Source organism: Argiope bruennichi, chromosome 10, assembly GCF_947563725.1.
Source record: "Argiope bruennichi chromosome 10, qqArgBrue1.1, whole genome shotgun sequence".
Classification (NCBI taxonomy): Eukaryota; Metazoa; Arthropoda; class Arachnida; order Araneae; family Araneidae; genus Argiope; species Argiope bruennichi.
This window is the reverse complement of record NC_079160.1, coordinates 74,131,594-74,156,082: the sequence shown is the minus strand read 5'-3', so window position 1 is coordinate 74,156,082 and position 24,489 is coordinate 74,131,594. Positions and strand designations below refer to the sequence as shown.

At 29.0% G+C, this 24,489-nt stretch overlaps 1 protein-coding gene across 1 annotated transcript in view; it reads left to right on the top strand.

Moving 5' to 3' along the window:
* The first annotated feature begins 1,643 nt into the window (after nucleotides 1–1,643).
* LOC129989337 (uncharacterized) overlaps nucleotides 1,644–24,489 on the top strand; it is a 118,145-nt gene continuing 95,299 nt past the window's right edge. Inside the window, exon 1 of the mRNA XM_056097815.1 lies at nucleotides 1,644–1,751. The gene's annotated coding sequence lies outside the window, so the exon portion shown is untranslated. The remainder of the gene's footprint in view (nucleotides 1,752–24,489) is intronic.

The window sequence follows — 24,489 nt, the reverse complement described above, 5'->3', positions numbered from 1 at the left end:
TAAGTACGGTGAGTATGTATGTTGGATCCTTATTTTTATACCTATTGGTTGAAAATTCGAAACATATTCCAATTTTAGTAACATGACCGCATAAAAATTCTATGTATATAAGTAGGTGTGTTCTTAAGTTATCATTTTCACATTCATTTTCATATTCATAAATTGTTTATTTGAGTTAGAAATGGAGCGTGGTATATATGTTGAAAACCACAACTATTTTCCTTTACTTACGAGAAAGTAGTACGTTTACTATTTTATAGTATTCTATAGCTAAAAATTAATATTTAGATTTATACGGAAAATTTAGTTCTATACTGCTGAAAGGGACGAGACCCAGTCCTTCACAGCGTCTTTGAAATCGCCGTCCAAGGTCCGATGCTTGTTGAATCCCTCGAGCACAGAACTATTAACTCCGATGTGTACTGCGAGACACTTTGAAGACTATCCAGGTCCATCAAGAACAAAAGACCGTGGCTATTCAATGGAGGGTGGGGTTCTGCTCCATGATAACGCGCGTCCACACGTCTCCAAAGTCACACATGCGGAGCTGGCCAAGTTCAAGTGGGAGCAGCGTGACCATCCGCCCTACAACCCGGACATGTCACCCTGTAATTTTCATGTCTTTGGTCCCCTGAAAAAACATCTGAAAGGGAAGTGCTTCAACTCGGACGGCGAACTCAAGCACGCTGTGAAGGACTGGGTCTCGTCATGACCCAGGAATTCTGGGAACAAAGAATCCTTCGGCTCGTTAATCAATGGGATTGTTGTGCTCAGGCGTATGGTGTATGCTTTGAATAAAGTCTTCATTTATACCCACAGTGTCATTTCTTACCTTTTCATTTGAACATCTCTTGTACCATGAATGTTATAAGCACAGAAGTACAAAGTGGCATTATATTATATGTCATTCTATTAAGTATAGACCATCCCCTTTTGGATAATAATAAGTATAAAGTACTCTTGAAATATAAAGTTACCCTTTATATTCAGGAATTAAGTTTAATTAAGAATTATCAAAAATGTTTTGATTCTGTATTCGAATAAAAACAATTTGAATTACGTATTTTCCATTAAATTTTAATAAAATAAAGATAGGTATTTCTAAATGCTCTCCTAGTTTCTGATGAAATGACAACCGAAAGATGACAGTAAAAAATTTATTCGCCATTCTTGGTTCTACCTTCCTAAAATTTATTTTGCTCCTAAAATGTATATTTTGTGTCACTTTCTTAGAGGTCTGCTTTTATGGATGACCGTTTACTTCTATTCATTTCTCTTAACATTTTTTTCATCTCACAGCCTTCTGAACCTTACGTATGATTAATATGAGGGCATTTTTTAAAATATATATATTGTTTTTCACTTATAAATCTCTAATTTATTCTATCTCCTTCTTTTACAGTCTCAAGAGGAGGGGAAAAAATTCCGAGTTCAATGGCTGACTCACACTTATGCGTCGAATCTCCAATTGAGGTGTTCTTTGACTTCAAAACCAGAGATTGTCGCCGTTTTCCCGAATAAAACATTGTGTAGGTGTATCGATCGGTGACGTCACGGTGTCACGTGCCGAAATAGGCGTGGCCGGGCACAGATTCAGCCAGCGTCTTACTACAGAGCGCCTGATATTTGTTGCTTTTGTCCGTCTGGTTCACACGTGACACAGAGCTAGAACCACTTTAGTGCGTGAGAACAGCGATAAGTCTTGTCAGGAAATCGCTGAACAAGACCCACAGGAAAAGCAGAACTTACAGGTGAGACCAGTATGGCTGGAAAAAGTATTAAAAGGATGAAATGATTGTCAATTTGTTAATTGTGGTATAATGAGTTTGTGCATGGTTACTAGCTGGGTGTGGAATTTGATATTTTTTTTGCGCAAAGCTTTGATTGCTTTTATTCAAGAGAAGATTTATTTACAAAGTTTTTTAGAAGCAGAGATTTATGATCTGATCTGAAATATTTATGAAAAGAATGAATATTATTTTTGTGGATTATCTTGGGTTATTTATTTTACGAGTATGCTCGATAGATATTTTATAGATTTTTCTTATGAGAATTGTGATACTGCATACAAATTTAAAAGTATTATGGCAAGACCATTAAGTATCAATGCCATTTTTTTTTCTTGTAAGTCATCTAATTATCGTTAAATGTTCAAGCGTTTGTTTAGTGTGGCTAATATATTTGTAATACTTATGAAAAATTCGCTAAAGAAACAAATAAGACTCAGAGCCAGGAAAACGAATATTTGCCTCTGATTAGAAATTAATGATTGTTTTGAACATGGTTTCACATTTATTTGTGATGTAATCAATGAAATAAGTAAATTTAAGCCATTTGAATCAAATTCAAATTGGTGATTTGATCAATCAATCGTTTGAAATTAGACAGTAGGAATTGTTATATTCTTTAGAGTGATTTCATCACTCAAATCAAAAAATAATTTTAAATTACCGTTTGCTGTTGCAGAATAACGCTCATAGGTAGATATATTTTAGGACATAGTAATAATTTTTCTTAGGACGAGGTATTGAATAATTTCATATATACTTATTTTCTCTTGGATTTTAGATGTATTTAAATCCTTTTAATGGTGTATCTTTTCGAAGAATTTAATGTTAATTAAATAAAATAAATTATACCTTTTTTAACATGTCCTTTTCAAAGAAAGCATGTGAAGTACTTAACACAAAAAAAACTTCTTTGAGATAAAATTTTTTTTTAAATATAACATAAATAGAAATACATTTTGTATGTTTCATTTATTTTAATCGTGATAAATAATAGTTATTTAAAATAATAATTATATAGAAAATTTATTAAGATATATAGTTTTTTTACGTCCGATTTTACAAAAATGCTCTGACATTAACATTTTCTCATTTATAAATATTTTTCCAATATTATTTTTATTGCTTTTTTTTATAAAATTGTACGTTTGTTTTATTGAGTATTTTTGTGAAGCAAATGGCATTTATTCGAGTGGTTTACATAAGAAAATATATTTATTAATATTTTCATCACAAGCATTCACTTTTATTTTAAGGTGTTTCTAATACTGTGTGGACTTAAGAATATATCAGTTTTGATAAATTTTATAAATTCTTAAATAGTTTTGGATGTCATTCACATTGGAATTCTTATAATATAAAAATTTCCACCAACGTGTTGATTCTAATAAAATATTTCCTAGTGTTTCTTTATATATGACAATTATTTGAATAGCTTCAGTAGATGAAATATTTTGATGAAAAGAAATGTTTTTATTCTGCATTTTTCAATTTGAAGAAAAATACAATAAATGTACTAAAAAACCCTTATAAATAAAATAGTATAAAATTTTTATCGATAAATTAAAAAAAAGTATAGTTCCAATCTTTTATTTTAGATTTGTTTGGTGGCAATACCGTTAATTAACAAAATATTTGTTGCTTGAAGTCAATATTTCCTCCTTTATATTTATAGACTGGCAGATAATTATTTTCAATTCTTGTTTTTAATGTGCAAAATATAATATAAATTCCTTCAATCTATGATTAATAGTATTGAAAATTAGTTTTGATCTGTAACCATGCGCGTCAAATGAGCATTTTTTTTCAAATTATTTCTTATATCCTATTTTTTTTTAATGTGATTGTTTCTGTTCTCCGAAAAAAAATCATGATTATGTTTATTATGTTTTTATTATTATTCTGAAATTTTCAAAATTTCACATCTTCAAAGCTGCGATTATTATGGATGTGCTTTTAATCAAATTTAAATGCTTTGAGGCTTAATGCTTTAACCTTGATATTCCCTTTAATGAAATAACTTAAAATTTACCAATGAGGAACTCAAAAATTTTTATTGATTAATAAATGCTGTTTTAAAGTATAAATACATGTACCTTGTAGAAATTGGTTTCATGAAATCTTTAAAAATATGTCTGTAGTAAACTTTCAATTAATTCATTAATAGTATTAATTTAGATCAAATATTTCAGATTCAATAATTGAAATATGCATGGTTATTGGATCCAATTGCAAAAGGACACAGTTTGTAAACAAAAACATTTGGAGCTGTTACAAAAAAAAATTTAAAATTTCGCTTGTGTATTCAATAATTACTCAATGTAACTTCCCCTGGTGGCATTGATAACAAATATGTGTTAGTCCCTTTTATGCCGGATCCTGTGAAACATGTTCATAGCCAATGGTGCATATTCAGTGTGTATTTATGTGGTTACTTATATTTTCTGTAAAGTATCCTGAGACTCTACTTTTTACTCGATTGCGTTTTTCAGATTTTTTTTGTTTACTTTCTTTGTTGCTTGAATTTCACTTTGCCTTTTAGTAACTCGAAATAATTGCATGATAATACCGAAGAATACATTTTTTTAGACAAATCATTTTTCAAATCACGGAAAATTCATAACTTTAATCTCAAGTATCTCCTCCAGTTTTACAGACAACTCCATGAAATTTTTTTCCTGTGTTTTTATTGATATACAGCATGCATTTTTCCAATTGGAAGTGGACTGGAAATTTTCTAATTAGGATTTCTTTTTGGCCGATGTCCTTTATTTGCTGAGTTATTTTTTTTTACTTCTCTATTTTGCGGCTAGGGGGAACTGCAACTTGTTATCAATTATAATTATTTCAGCATAACTATAGGTACACTCTCCTACCCTAACTATACGAAAAGCCGTTCGAATTCAAAATACTTCACTGATCAGTTCTGACTGAGTAATTCAGTATATAGCACCCTGTATGTATACTGAATTTAATATCTGTAAATGCTGTTACATCTTTCTAAAAAATGAATTTGGTGAAACAGATATTTAGTACTATAGAAAATGTGACGTAGTTTCTGTGAAATAATTCTGACGATGAATCTATGTATAATTACACTTTTAAAATAAAGTGATAGGTTGAAATCGGTTAGTTCTTATGAAATGTATAAAGATATAAATTGGCATAGTTTTAATTTTTATGTGTGCAATTTATATGTGTTTATAATGGTGCTAATTGATAATGCTTATTGATGAATTGCTCTTTTAAAGCTTTAGTTTATAGAGAAATGAAAATTAAGTTACATATTTGTCGGATTGAGAATCGCTGAAGGGTTATTTTCTTCAAATAAAATGATAAATCTAAGTTGACTTTGGTTTAAATAAAAGAATAAAGCGATAAATTGGCTCATTTTTAATTCTACATATATATATTTTTAAGTTCACCATTTACTAATGAATTATAAATGAGTCATCTTAGAAAGGTGCTAAATATTTATTTATGATTGAATTCAGAATAATTATATAAAGCTCTAGCATATAATGAAAATGAGACTGCATATTTAATAGATTAAATTAATCGAAATGCTATTGAACAAAAAAGATCCAAAATCCGAATTATCTGAAATTCATATCTACTCTCCAATTTTTACAATTCCTTTAGCTATAGCCTTTAAAAAATCTTTTAAATAATTTTCACAGCTTAAACTAAAGGAGAAAGCATGAAGGAAAAAAAATCGTTTTAGATCAACTTTTATTCGAAATATTGCGCCTCTATTTAAAAACATAAAGTCGATGAAGGTTTAATGAAATGCATCATATCAAAAATGTTTAAAAATGGTTTATATTCTGTCTGGGTTATTTTTCCAAAAAATATTTAATAAAAATGTTATAATGATTAAATTTCAAAATTTTGTTATTTTTTTTAAAACCAATAAATAGAAATAACACCAAAAGTCAAGTACGTAATATAATTTAAATCGGAGCCAATATCTGTAAATGTTGTTTCACCTTGTTTTCAGTAGACCTGTGACAAAACAAACTTTGTGGGATTAAGAATTTATAACTTAGTTGGAATGAGATACATGTGACGATGAGTCTATGGACATTTACTTTCTGTAATTAAAGAGATATCTTGTCATCTGCTCCGCTTTTATGAAATGCAACACATTGGGGATATTTTAATAGGATATATGTATGTTTTGTATTTTTCTTTTTAAAATCTGCCCAATTTAAATGCAGTACTGCAGGAAATTCATTTTCTTCTTTCTTCTTCTTTTTAAAATAAGAAGTTGCAATACCTCAGATTTCAACAGCCGCTTTGTGGTTATCTACCGTTATTGAAGTTGAACAATAATTGTGAAAATTACTAAATTACTATTATCTTCCACTAATTCTAAAATGAAAAGCAGAACCGTAACTATACAGTTCGCTTATTTTAACCAACATAGAATTTCACACTTATTTATTTAAAATAATAATAATTGTTTCGTTTCACTTTCGATATGCATTTGTTGTCTTTCAAATAATTTCCACTCATTTCCCAAATATTCATCTATTTCTATTATATGGATTAATAAATTCAGTAATTACAGCTTATTTTGGCATAAAGTTATTAATTTTTATAGGTATAGGTTAATTTTTATAAGCCATAAACCTCAATGCAAGCTATATATATATATGAGGTTATATTCCAGGTGAGGATATATATATATATATATATATATATATATGAAAATATTGTTGTGCGAAAAGTTTTAGCTGAAAACAAGGCACATTTAATCCATTTATGATGATTTTTATTCTTTATATTCTACGATGTTTTCTTCAACATAGCAAATAATAACCATTAATAGAATAGTTAACAAGATGTTCTCTTCTTCCACGCTATCATCAACTTGTTGTTGTTTCATTCCTGTGTTTTTTAACTTTCCGTAGTATACAGTTAGAATACACTGAAAATGCCAAGAATAACTAGATAATAAACTTGGGAAAAATAAGTAGATTTGCAAGAATTTCTGCTTTTTGGATTTTCCTGAGATAGTCTATTTTCTTTAGAAATATTTATGTTTCCATCTATCAGTTAAAACGATAAATGAAGACAAGAACGATCTCGGCGGTTAAGATTTCGTAAATAGTCTCTTCGCTTAAATTAAAGAGTTTCTTCCATCAACTCCCCCGTTCGAGTAGGTGCAAACGTGTAAGAAAAGCCGAAGATTTCTTAAGCTTTCTTTAATAGAGGTGTTATTTCTTTTCTCCCTTCCCTCCCCCCATAAAATTATGAACTTTATATAATGTAACGAATGTACAGCATAGCATTGGCGGACAATAGATATGAAATACTGACATGAATCTAGTATTTAGACTTAATCAATTATATAATATTTGGCAGCATTTTTGGCGATTAATCTCTGACATGCAGTTAATACAGTACCCTAAAACCTAATTACCCTTTTAGACTCCAATTGAAATAAAAATTTGGCGTTTAACTACAAATGTAATCCCAAGTATACATATCAAATTTCATTTATACAAGTCATTGCATTTTTGAGTTATTGCAACGATTTATGTCTCACATGCGTGAGAAAATAGACAGACGGTGAATGCTTTTACAGATTATATTCATAATTTGGTAAGAATATTTTTTTTATGCTATTCATTTGTCTAGCTCAAAGCATTTTTCAGTCATCTGGTACACAATCAGCCAGACAGACATATAGATGTAATCTTATAAACTTGTTTTTTCTGATCCAGGAATATTTAAAATGAAGAGATTCCTCAAAAACTCGAATTCGATCTTTTGTGACAATCAATTACAATATTTTTCTTTTGCAAAAAATTTGCAGTTTAAAATTTGGATATTTTCCCGGATGTGATAAAGGCAATATAAAAATTTTAAACATCATGAATAAATTTACTAACATGATCTTTAAACTACAATCTGAAATTTTCTTTTAAGTTCTGAATAAATATGTCAAAAGGCAGATTGTCAGTCACCTTGCCTTTCTGGTATATTTGCTAAATTTAGACAATCGTCTGTATCGACAACATAAATTAAATTATCTCTGTAAATAAGAAGGAAGAATGTCTGTGTGTTGGCATTCTTCAAGACAGATTCTTTGATCTAAAGAAGCCAAATTTTATCCAGATATGCTTTGCAGTATGAAAATGTACCCCTTAGAGATTCTTTAAAAAATACTTTAATAAGAATTTGAAAAATTTAGCGAGATTCTAGTGTTTTTTTTCCATTACTTAAAATAGCTCAACGCCATTTAAAATTCAAAAGATCCCTTTTAAAGAGATGCGAATTTAATTGTTATACAAAATTGTTCAAAATGTTGACAATTTTTAAAAATATTTTATTTTATTTAATTTTTAAAAGAAGATTTCATTGTTAACCTGAAATTCAAATCAGTTTCTTATTCCCTATTTAATAAGAAACCAATTCCTTATTTCATTGTTCTGCTCAATACTTAATCATGTGGTTTTTTCCCCATTGTTGTAAACTTTGTATGATTTACTTCTCGACTAATAATAAAGATGAATGTATTTGTGTTGGCGCTCTACCGACCATATTTTTCAACCCTACTACCAAATTTAGCACATATATACCATAACAGGAGAAAATGTAAACCGAAGAATTATTTTTGAAATTTTAATTAAGATTTTATTTAATTAAAACCAAGATTTTATTTAATTTTGAAATTTTACCTCGAAAACTTCTAAAAATAGTATTGTACAAAAATGAATGTTTTGACCGTTTTAATATTAAAAAAATTATCTTTTTTATTAATTCCAATTAAATTTTATTTTCTGAATTTCGGCAATTATTTAAAAAAAATATTTGTTTTCCTAATATTCAAAAATATTTTGCATTGTTGTCTTGAAATTTAATTTGCTTTTTATTGTTTCATCAAATATTTAATCTGAGATTTTGTTCCTTTGACAAAATCACAGATTAAAAAGAAATCTATTTAAAATTAGAAAAAAAAATATGTTTAATATCTATGTAGTTTTCAAGACATAAATTAAATTGAAGTTAAAGAACCGCGAATGCTAGAAGAAAGTTGAATAAGAAATTTACCTTTTTAATAACCTTATGACGTCATGGGACTGGTTTCCAGTAGAAATGCTCATGTACGTAATAAATAGAATTTAAGTCAGAAAATTAAAATAACACAATTCTAATATACGACGATTAGCGTCATCATGGATATGAAATTATATTTAAACGATTTATCTGAAACCAATGTAACCAATATTTCTGGCACATCAACTTGTTGCTTGAGGCGGCTAGTATGGAGTAAGAAAGTGGAAACAGTTCCATGAAATTAGACGGCCCGCATAATTCTGTTTTTATAATGTTATGTTATGGGAATTGATTCCATTCATTTAGTTTATATGCAGAGTCAATAAAACATTTCGAAACTATTAAAATAACTATATTTTAATACTTACCATAATTCAAAGCTTAAAAATTTTTACTATGGGAAATCATGAAAGTGAAAGTTAGCGAACAGTTGTTTACCTTTAGATATTAAAAATTAAATCCTTTAGTCGCAAAATCAGTATTTATATTGCAGCGATATAAGCGTGCAAAAATTGAATTATTTTTTTAAAAAAATGCATGACCATGTGCTTAAATTTAAGCGTAATCAATTAATTATTTGGGCCACAAAATAAGCAAATTATGTTATAATGAAGTAGATGTTGAAGGTAAGTAAATGTTGCATCATTTTTTTGGAGTAAATGGTTGCAGTTAGAGAACAAGTGTTTAAAATTAGACATCATTAATAATATTTGGACCGTTAAAAGTACAATTTGATTTCAAACGATATAAATGCAGTGATGTGTATGGATTTAATTGTTTTTTTGGAGAAAGAGTAACTTCACTGTAGTTAGAGAAACATATAATTGAATTTAGATTTACCATTTGAACATTTTATCAAAAAAACTCATAGTTCACAACTGCTTTGTTGCAAGAAACAAATTACTTTATCATTTTAAATTGTTATAAAGTTCATATCTCCTTCATCTAGATAATTATATTTTCCAAATTTTATCTATTTATTTCATATTAAATATCTTTGTTTATATCCGAAATTATTAAAAGTCTTTGGATATCTTTAGAAATCGGCTATTGCCATTTCATACAAAATTGTCTTGATGGAATTCTGCATGTGAAATGTATTATGTCTATGCACCATTTAGTAATTATCGCGTGCCAAATTTCATAATTTGGCATCTTTCTATTTTATAGTTTTAATACCTACACACACATATATACAAATTTCCTTTAAAGTCCTTCTAATAGACATTAACTAGAGAACAGCGATAGCCACTGTCCCAAACTTGGTGTCTAGTTATAGTAAAGTGACGATGGTTATACGGTATGATTGATTGCAGCGCTACTTAACGGCAAATGGCGGATTTAATGTTCTTATATCGAAATTGGTAAAAGATAGGGAGAAAATTAATTACAAAATTGTAGTGTCTTCAGCTTAGTGTAAAAAGATTCTGAAGCTCAATAATGCTTAGAACGAAATGTTTAGAATGGGCATTTGTTTGGTTGCGATTTCTAGTACTCTTAAGGTAGAAAAGTGTTTGAAATGAAACAGATGAATGAATCAACCAATGCTTTTATTTTCTATGTTAGAAAAGCTCTGCACTATTGGGTTGAAGTTTGTGTTTCAAAAGGTGATCTTTCTTCCTGTTGTCGCCAGTGGATACATTACAGATTTTGAAAATAATTACCATGCATGTGCTTTTATATGTTTTGTTCTTATTAAGCTGAATTTGATAATTAACCTTTCTTACTCTTTATAAGCGCTCAATTTTTACTTATTTCCGCATCTTGTACCATTTACGAGTTAGAAATATTAAATCCGTTGACTTACGTGAGGAAGCGTTGTAATTGATCTCACCGCATAGAGCACTGTCACTTTACTGTGCTTAGACATCAAGTTTCTGTCAATAGTTATCGCTTTTCTCAAGTTTATGTGGAGTATATTGACTTTAATAGACTCCATATAGACAGGAATTATTTAGGCAAAATGTTTTTTTAGATATAGCATGGAAATTTGAAAATAGAGTGTCAGTTCAACTAGCCCACGGTGCAAAATTACGAGATGCGTCTCAAAATGTTTCAAGCGTATGGCGTTAATCTAATTAAATCATATTTACCCATTAGCTGTCACAATCCCTATTTGGAATTTTACGCACACCACTCGGAGCCAAAAATATATTTGGTACGCATGACAGTTCAGTTTTATTCTATGTATACACTCATACGCGAGCGCGGGCGCCAGTCAATACTGTGTGCAGCAGACAGAGCGTATTCTGTGCTTCGTTTCTTAGCAACAATCGAACAAATTTGAAATTCGTCTGGAAGTTGAAAAGAAAAGAATTGTGATATTTAAAGTATTATATTTTCTGTTTGTTTTTTATATTATAATGAAATGTCATGCATAAATATGTAATTTAGAGTTTATATAAGCGATCTCTTACTGACACAATCGTCTGTTTTTTATTGAAATGATTTTATTGATTATTTTATAACGATATCCTCTTTCAAAAATGTCAAATATTTTCAAAACAAAACATAATTTGAATATAATTACATTGTGCCATAACTTTTTGTGCATATATATAACTTCTCCAGCCAAAATGTTTTAAAAAATGACTAGTAAAGTAGTAAAAAAGTAGAATTTCGTGAAATTTCCATGGTTAAAAGAAGCAAAAAATAGCTTAATAATGCAATTTTTTTAATGGACTTCGAAAAAAAACCCATCGTAAGAAGCCCGTAAAGATATCTGGGTATTAATACTAAATCCTCTATGTCTGTGGAGGGATTATCTGATAAAAGAAATCGACCAGATAAGAGCTCTCGCAGAGGCCCAATAGAAACCTGTCAAGGGACTACTCAGTAATGAGTCATCCTTTTGCCATAAATTGAAAAACAAAACTTTTAATCAGCTCTAAACAATGACAGTCAGTTTAAGTGAATTCAGCCGAAATTAAGATAAACTGTCATACTTGAAAAGAATTATATTTTAAAAAATAGTTGCTGATATCCTTTGTGATAAAATTCAGGTTACAACACAAAGAGATTATGCAAACTGTTTAATTTTCTAGAAATCTTTATATATTCTTGAAAAGTCTAGAAACACGTAACTTGTTTTCCACTTATGATTAGGTCGATAGTAGCTTTTGATGTACTGATAATCTAAATTGTTAACTTAATATTATTTTGAGATTTTCGAATACAAAGTATACAAAAATTAAAGGTTTGTTATAGTCATAAATTAAAACCTAGACATTTTGATGAACTTCAAGTGAATGGAAGAGAATTTCCAAGTTTGATAAATCAATTTCATGTATCCGAAATAACAACTCCTAAAATTAAACTTATATAACTGTATTTTGTTTTATCTCCACACATTTCACTTCCATTTATCCAAAATATTAATTCTTAAAATTATTCTTGTCTAAATCAACATTTTAATGAATCTTCATTTGTTACCTTTCTATATATCTAAAATAATGATTCTTAGAATTAGGTTTGCCGAACGACATTTTGATGAATTCCACTATTTTGCTCTTACATGTATCCAAAATTTCAAATCTTAGAGTTAAGCTTTTCTATTTCAAAATTTTGATGAATCTATATGTTGATTGGTTCATGTTTCTAAAATATCAATTATTAGAAATTTAACTAATTTCAAATTTTGAATATTATTTAACTAATATTTAACTAATTACAAATTCTGAATATTATTTAACTAATATTTAACTAATTACAAATTTTGAATATAATTTAACTAATATTTAACTAATTACAAATTCTGAATATAATTTAACTAATTACAAATTTTGAATATAATTTAACTAATTACAAATTCTGAATATAATTTAACTAATATTTAACTAATTACAAATTCTGAATATAATTTAACTAATTACAAATTTTGAATATAATTTAACTAATATTTAACTAATTACAAATTTTGAATATTATTTAACTAATATTTAACTAATTACAAATTTTGAATATTATTTAACTAATATTTAACTAATTACAAATTTTGATGAATCTTCATGTATTACACTTCCATATATCCATAATATTGATTCTTAGAAATAAGCTTGTCTAATTCGACAATTTGATGTATATCCACATGCTTCTCTTCCGTGTATCAAAGTATCGGAATTCTGCTTCTCCCTGACAACATTTTGATGAATTTCAATATGTTGCACTTCCAAATATCAAAATTTTATTTTTTAGGATCATGGTTGTGTAACTTCTTTTTTTTTATGAATCTCCATATATTGCTCTTCGATGTGTCGAAAATATTAACTCTCAGAATCTCAGAATTATGCTTGTGAAACACAAATATGGAACAAGCTGAACGAAAGAAGCATAATATGTAGTATTTGCTCAAAATTATAGAATATCACTAAAAATTTTGATTATATCTACTGCAATATGTTAAATATATGAAAAACGGTAAATGGTTTTAATACTAAAATTGCGGATAACTGATTAAAATTTGTCAGCAGTTTGATCTCTTTCAATATCCATTTATATGTTAGTGTGAGTACACCATAACTCAATTTTTATATTAAAAAGGCTCGTACAGCACTGCCTATGACGTGATAAATGATGATAAAAATTCACAATAGGTATAAATTAAAATAAAACTAAAAACCTTCCGCAAACAAATTTTCACCTACCATTTTAACAGCATTTGTTTAGAATTGTCAACCAACTTTAATGACATGCTTCATATCTCACCAAATGAAAGAATTTTTTAAAACCGTACTTGTACAATAAATATAGAGCATTTTGAATAGTTAGCTAGGGATGCAAATGGCGAAATCGGCCCACCTGTTGAGGCTGGGTAATTTGTCAAGGCTTTATTTTGAAGCATCTTTGAAAAAAATACGATGAAGGGCAGGAGCTTTGGTAGATGATTTTAGAAGTTATATATCTTCAAGTGAAATAAAAATCAGTAAAATTTGTAGTGATTGAAGATTTGGAATTTTTTATACTTATTCTTTCACTTTAGAGAATGTAAAGTGAAATACTGTTTGCAAGATTTCTAACAAAAGAGGGGAACGGCGGGTGACGGGAGACTAATGATAGTCTAACTAGAAGTCATGAGTTTTATACGAATTTAAAATGAGAAAAATCGTTATAATAGTTGGCCCTCAGAAAATGTGTCTTTTTTTTCTTTATATATGTTTAAACGAATTTTACATCATTTTATAAATAAATTGTCTTTTTTTATGATATGAATATAAGTGAGAAGAATTTTCCCTCAAAATTTTGGCAACCTTGAAAAATATATTCTTTTAGCAATTTTCTAAAACAGATTTCATTATTGTAATAAAATTCAAATCTTTTATTAAATTTTCTTTTATCAAATATTTAATCACCTGATTTTCCCAGATTGTTAAAAGCTATGTATGGAAGATTCTATTAATTATCTGCGCAATTTATATGGGGAATAAAAAAGTGAAGTTATGAAACTATGAAATGCAACGCAGATTAGAATATAAACGAGGCCACGAAGTTTGATTCTTGATTTAGAGAGATTCATTTATCGAATTAAACCAGCGGGAGTGATCACCCTAAAACTTTCTCGTAAACTCTCGAATAAAGGTGTTATCATTTAGAACGCCTTGCTTGGCATTGCCGTACAGTGATTATGAAATATTAAATTCTGCTATGAATTCAAAATTTGTGCTGAATCTTTCGTGTTATCATTGGCGAGTTATTTGGCGATTAATCCCCAACATTCGGTTAGTAATATTCGAAAATCGAATTTGTGTTTTAGGCGAGTTTCTTTCTACTGCTTGTCGTAAAAATGTTACCCGGGTTTACACTTGAGGATACAAAATCGCATACCAAATTCCCTATGTTTAAGGCATAGCGCTTTTGAGTTAGTGCTTTTAAATGTTTCTAAAAGTACGGACTAACAGACGGTCAACCCATTGTTGGACTTGGCTTAAAATTTGATAGATAGATGTAAAATATACAGATGTTAAATCAACGTACCAAGTTTCAACTATCTAACTCTTTTCGTTTTGCAGTTACAGTGTTAACTTATATTCGGTCAGCCGGACAGAATTTCTCAAAATGGATTTTGATTAACATTTGATAGAAATCTACAAATTTGGTGTATTATTAAATTTCATCTTTCAAGCTCAAAACATTTATAAGTTATCTTTGTCACAGAGAGACAGACAGACAGATGGATGTGCATTTTCAAAAAATGTGTTTTTAGAACTTAAGGTGATTTAAAACAAGAAGATTCATCAAAATCTCGAGTTCAAATGTTTTGACGTTTACAATGCTTCCTCTATACTCCGTATAGGAGAAAGTAAAAAATATGTGTAAGGTATTTATAGCATTTATGTTATCATAATTTGGAATTAAAAATGTTTTGTTAAGGACATCATAAATATCAAAATTTTTTTATAAGAAATTTAATTGAAATTAAACGTTACGAGTATTGCTGACGAATTGTTTGTCATAAGCAGTTGATGGCCACATATCGCTCATCGCCATAAGCAACTATTATACAATAAGAGTTTTATTAAGTACACTTATATATAAAGCTCAGTGTGTGTGTGTTGGCTCTCTACAGAAAAGACCATTTGACCTACAGCTACCAAATTTGGTACGTGTATACCTTAGAGGTAGGGAATGTGCACCTGGGGTCCCTTTTTTGAAATTTTAATTAGAATTTTAATTATTAATTAAAAACTTACTTTCCCACCAAAAAAATCTTTTCATTTTCCCCACCGCCAAATGAGTAGGGCTTCAGTTTTTTTCCCCAACAGCAATGAGGCTAGGGCTAACATTTTTCGGCCGATTATTTCAAACGATTCTGTTTATTTTCTTAATGTTTGATGCATTTAAAATTAAACATTGTTAATGAATCGATCTTTCAGATTCATTCTGAAGTGCTTTTGAATTAAAATAAAACAGATTAAAGGAAATTAAAAATTTGTAATCTACATAGCGTTACCCCAACTGGCATAGATAAATTCACGCATTTGCGTTACTGTAACTGGCGTTGAAAATTCATGCACGCGCATTGTGTTCTGATTGTTTACATTTGAACGGAAGCGGACTCGATTTAAATTATTTTTAGGTTAGTTGTATGCTTTTGTAATTAAATTGTATTTATGTTATTTTAAGTTCATCGTTTTTTAAGTAATTTTTTTAACCTGTTTTCGACCGATTCTTTCAAACGATTCTGTTTATTTTCTTAGTGTTTGATGCATTTAAAATTAAACATTGTTAATTAATATACCTGCTGAAGATGAATCTGAAAAAATTTTGTTGACAAATTCTTGAGATATGACATAAATTAAGAAAGATATTCTTTTTAGTGCCCATAAGGTTTAAATGCTCAGTGACTCTGTTTTCAGTAATCATATTACAAAAAAATGCTTTGTTTCAGTAAAAAATATTATTATATTAATTACAGATTAATCCTTTCCACTTTAATTTAAAGCATAAATTCTACGGGAGCTAACAGAAAATTGGAGAGATACAGATTACTCTACGACTGCAGGCCTTTATAATATTCTGCGTGAATTGAAATTTGAAGTTTTAAAATATTTTAATGAAGAAGCTATTAAAGTAGGAATTACATAAAATAGTTAATTATTAAAATTTTAACGAAATTTAAGATTGGCGGACCGGCTGGGCGCCAAAGGCGGCTAGTAATAATAATAAAGCTAAATGTTAGTCTGTAACAGGGAATGGAACAAAAGATTATCATCCAGTATAAAGTAGTAACCCTTCCTTTTGTTTTCTACTAAGAAAGACTAAAGTTGGTTTCTTATCTCTAAAACTATCAGTAGTCCACCACAGAAATTCTACTAACATTTCAACTCAACATTTTCTATTCTTTTCGTCTAATATTCCACCAGTAGTTCTTAAGCCTCCTGGGCTATCTATATTGAATTCTTTTTTTTTTTTTATCAGACTAAAAGATTGAATTCCACTTCACTGTCCATGTCATGTGCTTTTGTGCATATTGAAATCTGAGGTTCAGGTGGCGGGGTTTCAATTTTGGCTGAGTTTTCATTTTCTTTCATTTCAGCCCCAGGAATCTTTGAAAAACTCGTCTTATAGTTCGAGAGTTCACATTTCGCTGTATGGTATCTACCATTCAACTTAAAGAATCACAATAATGTATGGCGGTTTTAACATTTTGGATTTTCGAATTCTCTATTATTTTCGAATCAAAACCATTCCTTTTATATTTTCTTTAAGTTTGAAGATTCTTTAGAATTTTTTTACTGTTTTTTGTGAACATATCACTTGTATAACAATTTTATGCTGAGTTTTCTTGTGTAATTCTGAAGGGTAAAATTTTACGAACCTGCTGTAAAGTGAGATTCACTCCTCGAGGCTCTCTGTTTTTTGGATTTGAACTAAGAAACATTTTGTAATGTCTTGACAAATTTAATAACATACATATTAAAAATTTCAAACTATTCTAAATGAAGTTTATAAGTTATATGATAAAAGTTTTTTTAGTTAAAAATCGAAAGAAAATGAGGAAGAATAACATTTTAAATAAATATTATTGAAAGAAATTTGATAATTTAATTTTTATTTTTAATTCAAAATGTGACAGTTTTATTGAGAAAAAAAAATATTATCATTATTGATTAAATTTTTGCATCATAAAATGCATTTATGCAAATAAAATATATCACTATCTAAAGTTTAATATCTTAGAGTATCCATTTTGTGTTTGTATTTTATCGTTTGACTCATTTTAAAAAGTAAAAAAAATTGCAATTGCTAATGGCAACATTGCATTTTTTAATTGAAAAATGAACTTATTGAGTAAGAATGTTTGTTCTTATTCGAATGAAAAAAAACGCAATACACAGCCTTATATATTTGTTTTTATAATTTTATCCTGATTTCATGCAATAGTTAATACTTTAAATTCATATAAACAGTGATTTTTTAAAAATTTATTTGAAAGCCGTGTTAAATTTAAAATATTTTTCAGCATTATTTTATTAAAGCGAAATCAGCCTAAATCAAATTGTAAATGAAATGAAATGAAAATTTCTGATATTTATAATTTTCTGCATCAGGATAGTGAATAATTACTTGTTTATCAAAAGACTGACATTTAATAATATTTTGCCAGTGCATAAAAAATGCACGCAATTTCAACTAATTGCCCATGGTGCCAATAAATAACTATCAGGAGTTAGTTTGGGTTTCCCCAAAACTTTCTCGCATACTCTATAATAAATTTATTATGTCAGAGAACGCCTTACATGGCACTGGCGTACAATAGTTATGAAATATTGATTTTTGGCGTGAATTTAGTATGTTTACTGAATTTGTCCTGTCATCCTTGGCGAGTTATTTGGCGATTAATCTCTGGCATCGGGTAAATAGTATTTGAAAATTGAATTTGTGTTTTAGGCATGTTTTCCTCAACCAATTGAAACAAAAATTTTACATGACTTCACTTATAGTCACAAATTCTTATGCCAAATTTTATATATTTGAGGCATTGCGTTTTTGAATTATCGCTTTTATTTATTTCTAAAAGTACAGACCGACAGACAGTTGGTTTTGGTTCAAAATTTGACAGATGTCTACACTCTAGATGTTAAATTTGTATACCGAATTGTATCTATTTAGAATTCTTCGTTTTATAGTTATCGTGCTAACTTATATTCGAACAGCCAGACAAACGGACTTCCTATGAACATATTTTGCTCAAAATTTGATAGAAATTTGACAGATGTTTACACTCTAGATGTTAAATTTTTATACCGAATTGTATCTATTTAGAATTCTTCGTTTTATAGTTATCGTGCTAACTTATATTCGAACAGCCAGACAGACGGACTTCCTATGAACATATTTTGCTCAAAATTTGATAGAAATTTGACAGATGTCTACACTCTAGATGTTAAATCTGTATACCGAATTGTATCTATTTAGAATTCTTCGTTTTATAGTTATCGTGCTAACTTATATTCGAACAGCCAGACAGACGGACTTCCTATGAACATATTTTGCTCAAAATTTGATAGAAATTTGACAGATGTTTACACTCTAGATGTTAAATTTGTATACCGAATTGTATCTATTTAGAATTCTTCGTTTTATAGTTATCGTCCTAACTTATATTCGAACAGCCAGACAGACGGACTTCCTATGAACATATTTTGCTCAAAATTTGATAGAAATTTGACAGATGTCTTCACTCTAGATGTTAAATTTGTATACCGAATTGTATCTATTTAGAATTCTTCCTTTTATAGTTATCGTGCTAACTTATATTCGAACAGTCAGACAGACGGACTTCCTATGAACATATTTTGCTCAAAATTTGATAGATATCTGCAAATCTGTATAAAGACCGTATACCAAATTTCAACTGCTTAACTCAAAGAGATTTTGAGTTATCTGTTTCACAGACAGACAGACGAACATTTTCCAAGAATGTATTTTTTGAACTCAGGAAAGTCTAAAACGTGGAGATTCGCCAAATCTTGAGTTCAAATTTTTTGACGATTACTATACTTTCTCTATGCTACGTACACGAGAAAGTAATAAATGGAGACAATGTTTATAGAAAAATCCAGAAAAACAAAGTAATTTGTGTATGAAAGAGTCCATGGAGACATTTTTTACCTGCCTTTGAAAGCACTGGAAACATTTAGCTTGGAAAATTATCTGTTAAATTTTTGTGAACTTAGCTTTATTCTGTGTACGATAAGCAGTTTCTGAAAGAACCATTCAACGTGAAGCTCTTTATCTAAATGCTCCAGGAGAAGTTATAATGTCATCCAACGTTAAATTAATATCACTTATTATTAATGACAGAAAACCGGAGTAATGCAATTATTATAATGACGGCTCAATGAGAGTAATTATGATTCAGCGTAGTAATTAAGTGTTAGAGGAGTGTAATTTGCAACATAAAATGTGATATTTACGCTGAAGACAATTTACAAAGAACATGTTTCTCACTAATTATCTGAAAGATACACGGGAAAATTCTAAGAACGCCATAAAGTCTGAGCTTCAAGGCTTTGATTAAATCTCTGGCTTGAGATTTTTCGTCTGTAAGGTAATAAATTATGACCAGTGAGTATTAGAATAACTTGACAAGATCATAGGTTTTGATGTTAATTAAAATGTCAGAGAAAATGAACAATTCTTACAAGGGAACAATGAATTTTGGATCGATTAAAATAAGAGAATTTTTAAAGTCAGCTATTTTTAAATTTTATGTGCATAAACATATTTAAAGTCATGAAAATGAGGAATTTAATTACTGTTGATTTTCATGGCCAATATTTGAACACATGGTAAATGTAGCTAATTCAGAATAAGAGATTTTAATACAGGGATATAACATAATTTCTCGTTTTTTTTTAGAGCATTGTGAATAAGTTTTTAAAATTTTACGTAAAGAAATTTGGAGGATGGGAATTTTTTTTTTTGATTTAATGTCAGCAAAAATTAATGCAAGATTTCTGCATTTATTCTTAGAGATCATCTTAAAAGAATAATTTTTATACGATTTTAAATTTTAAATTTTATTTTTTTCAATGATATCAATTTGTTTGTCTTGAAGTATTACCGAAACTTTAACAATCTTATGAATATATATATATATATATATATATATATATATATATATATATATATATATATATATATATATATATATATATATATATATATATATATATATATATATATATATATGTGTGTGTGTGTGTGCGTGTGTGTGTGTGTGTGTGTGTGTGTGTGTGTGTGTGTGTGTGTGTGTGTGTGTGTGTATTAATTGGAACAATATTTCACATTATTGAAATGAAAGTCTATTTTATTTCAATATTTCACTAAAACTTTAAAATTCGTATTTTTTTTTCTCTTTAAAATACTGTATTATATGCTGAGTGACCGCTTGACACTTATACGCAGATCGCCCATAACTTCATGTTGTTGCCAGTATAGGGCGAGATAGCTACAAAATGGGTCTACTTGACTTGTGAGGTATCAACTGAACCCTACTAGGAATGGATATTTCTAGCAGGATAATGCTTCCTGTCATAAAGCTGACATTGTCCATAGTTCGAAGAGCATGGCATAGACTTTGGCTTAGTTGGCCTGCCTGATCACTAGATCTTAATCCAATTGAAAATCCGCGGGGCGAGATGAAACGAGATACCAGGGTTCTAAATCCAGTGTCATCAAAGCTTAAGGAATTGGGAATTTCACTTAGTCAAATTTGGACCCAATTTCCTAATAACTCTTACCAAAATCTCATAGAGTTCATGCAGTATGAAAGACAAAAAGATGGTCCAACATTGCATTAAGGGGGTGGTCTAATAATTTGATCATTCAGTATTTATTTTCATGTCTTACAGTCCAACTTCCAAAATAAATTTATCTTTCAAATAAGTAAACATTATTACCATGATACTTTTCTCCAAATTTATAATTAAAAAAATACTTCTCCATTAAAAGTCAAAAAGTAAAATTCCATTCCTGAAAAAAACCTGCTTCCTTTTTTTACATAAAAAAAACATACAATTTGAAAAAGAATATAATACCATGGGTCTTGATACTATTAAGAAGTTTTATTTTGCAGTAAAAAGAAAAGTGTAATACTGTTAAAATGACACGATTCCATCTTATTTTGTGTATCATACACTTGAGTCCTATTTTGATGCTAAAATTAATATTTTGATAGAATTATAAACTTTTAATAAACTATACACAAGATATTAAATTGAAATCAAACACGGATAATATTTCGAGCATTAGTCAACTGATTATCATAGGCGGCATTATGATACAATAAAAAAAAGTGCAGAATTTAAGGCTTTACAATTTTAATTTGCAATATTGTAGATAAAATTGTTTAATATTTTAGAAACCATCATTGAGATATAACATAAAGTCTTTCTTATAGAATCGTTTGTTTGCAGCCGTTTTATGTTAACTAAATAAAAAAGATTTATTTTGGTGGAAATATAAATTTTTTAATATTTTGTATTCATAAGAATATTACAAACTAGCCACCTTTGGAACTATCTGTATCTCTGACATTATTGGTTATGTTTAATTTCAGTCAAATACCTTATAACATCTATGACAACGTATTTTGAAACCTCAAATTGGGAAACCTATTAATGTTATTTTTATAGTCTACGGTAATTCTCTTTATTGTTTAAATGGACTCTCAAATGAAAATAAAGCCCCATAACATCATGATGCCATTATAACCAAAATTAATCTATAATTTGTGTTTACGTGATACCTTCACTAAGACAGATTAAGGAATTAATGGAATGTTGCAAAAACCATCATTCCTCTAAAATCGCTTTATGCTTAGTAGAGATTTCAACCATAACAAGACAAAGACTACTTTAGAAAAAATAGACCAGGTGCTATTTAGAGCATATTCATCTGAGTTCACAAAATAACGTCAGTTTCCATTTATTCTCTTTCTTTATTATAAATGAAGTTTCTCCCAGTTAGGCAGCTTCGGCAATCCATCTTTGAAGAATAATGACTGCAGAGGAAAATATCAATAACTGCACAACAATTTGAAGTATTATTTTTCATACATATTCCAACAAGAAATATTGTTTAGAAATATTATAAGATGTAATGGGAACATAGTCATGGTTAAAATACTAAATAAATAAATAAATCAGAGCACACAAGCATCGTCATCTTTACCCAAGGGCACAACTCATATTGGAAAAAGAATAACATCTTTCCACTTTACTGCTCATTATATAAAAATGAATGTCTGTATTGAAATATTTAAACAGATATTTTTTGAATGTAACAAGCTTTCTTCCCCAGAACGTGTTTAGAAAATAGAAAAATCTTCTAACAAAAATCTTGGAAATACCGTTTTAAAAATAAAATTAAGTACCATATAGAGGACAGTCGTTATTGTTCGTCAAAAAAAACTGTCGTTTTCCTTTTTTGTTCTTTTTAGATTTGTTTAGATTGTTCATTTCATTGTCAGAGAATAATGGCAACTGGATAAAAAGATTAATAAATGTTCCAAAAAGTTTAGTACAATTTCTTTTTATATTTATTCCATGAAAAGGAATAACGTCCACTAGATTCTCAATAAAAGTTATTTCTCCCCAAAAATTCTTTCTTGCAGTATTTTGCTATTCCCACAATATTAGAAACAATCATTCAAAGAGCTGGGAAATTGTTGTTTTCAACAAACGTTACACTTCATATCGAAAAAGAGTAACATCTTTCCGAACCATAACACTTTACTGTTCAATATCTTGCGTGATGCCTGTACCAGCATTACCAGATGCAACAAAAACTATCCTTTCCCCAAAAAAAACCATTCTCCAGAGTAGAGATTTCGCCAAAAACAGGAAAAATCCGCCTCAACAAAAAAAAGAGACCAAGCACCGTTTAGAGGACAGTCATCAAAGTTCACGAAACAACTCCTGCTTTTATTTCTTCCCTTATTATTTTTTTTCTGTCAGTGCCAATCCTTTCAGTTTGAACAGATTGGCCCATTCATTCCCTTAGAGAGAGCTCTCCGGCAAAACCCTTCCGCATTTTTGTTGTTGTTGTTGTTGCTGTTGCTGTCCTCTTTTTTTTACGAGGTCGTAAAATCCCCCGGGAAAAAAAGGACCTCTCTAAATATACGTGCGTTCCGTTAAGAGTGGGTTGTTATCATGAGAGATAAGAAGCCCAGCGGGGAAGTTTTATCATCCTACAATTTCTGTGATGGACGCAGGAAGACGAGCTCTTCGCTTTCTCATTCCCACTCTTTAATGGAATGGGCGATTCTGCCTTTTCGAATCGGAATTGCCTGAGTGGTTTTTCGGTACAGAAGACTACTTAGCCGTGCTTTGGCGGTGCGGAGTGAAAATTCTCAGAAAAAATATGGAGTGTTTCTGAAAGTCCCTAAGGGAAGACAATTACTTGAAATAGAGTAGTGAGATTGTTAGAAAACAAAAATAAATTACGCAAAAGAATATCTGGAAGTGTTTTAAGATTATATAAGCGAATATTTAGAAAATCGTTTGTAATTATTCTGAGATAGTTTTTAATAGAATGGTAAGGATAAAATATATAAAATCGTTTGCTATAATTCTCAGAAATAGAAATTAGAAAGAATTAGAAATAGAAATAGAATTGTAATGATATTTAAAAAATCGTTTGCTATAAGTCTCAGATAATTTAAATAGAATGGTAAGTTTAATATTTAAAAAGTCGTTTGCTATAATTATCCAATAATTTTTAATAGAATGGTAAGTATAGTATTTAAAAAATCATTTGCTATTATTCGCAGATAGTTTTAAATAGAATGGTAAGGATTTCTGAATTTTAATCCTGTAAGCTTCAGAATCCATGAAAATGAGTTGGAGAGGGAAAATAGTTTTGGCAAAATCCATAATTATAGAAATGAATAAATAAGTAATGTAAATAAAAAAATAACGAAATACTGGATAATTCTCAAATTGTTTTGAAAATTAAGAAGTGATAGAAATCATGGCATAAAAGTCGATTTTAATATTAATATTTTTCTTTTTTTAAATATGGTACTGCATATAAGTTGGTTTTAATTAGTAAAATCTATTGTACCCCTCGCTGCATCCCTAGTGCGAAAAGCGTTTAAAACTCTCTACAGGGAAGAACTTTTTGATCT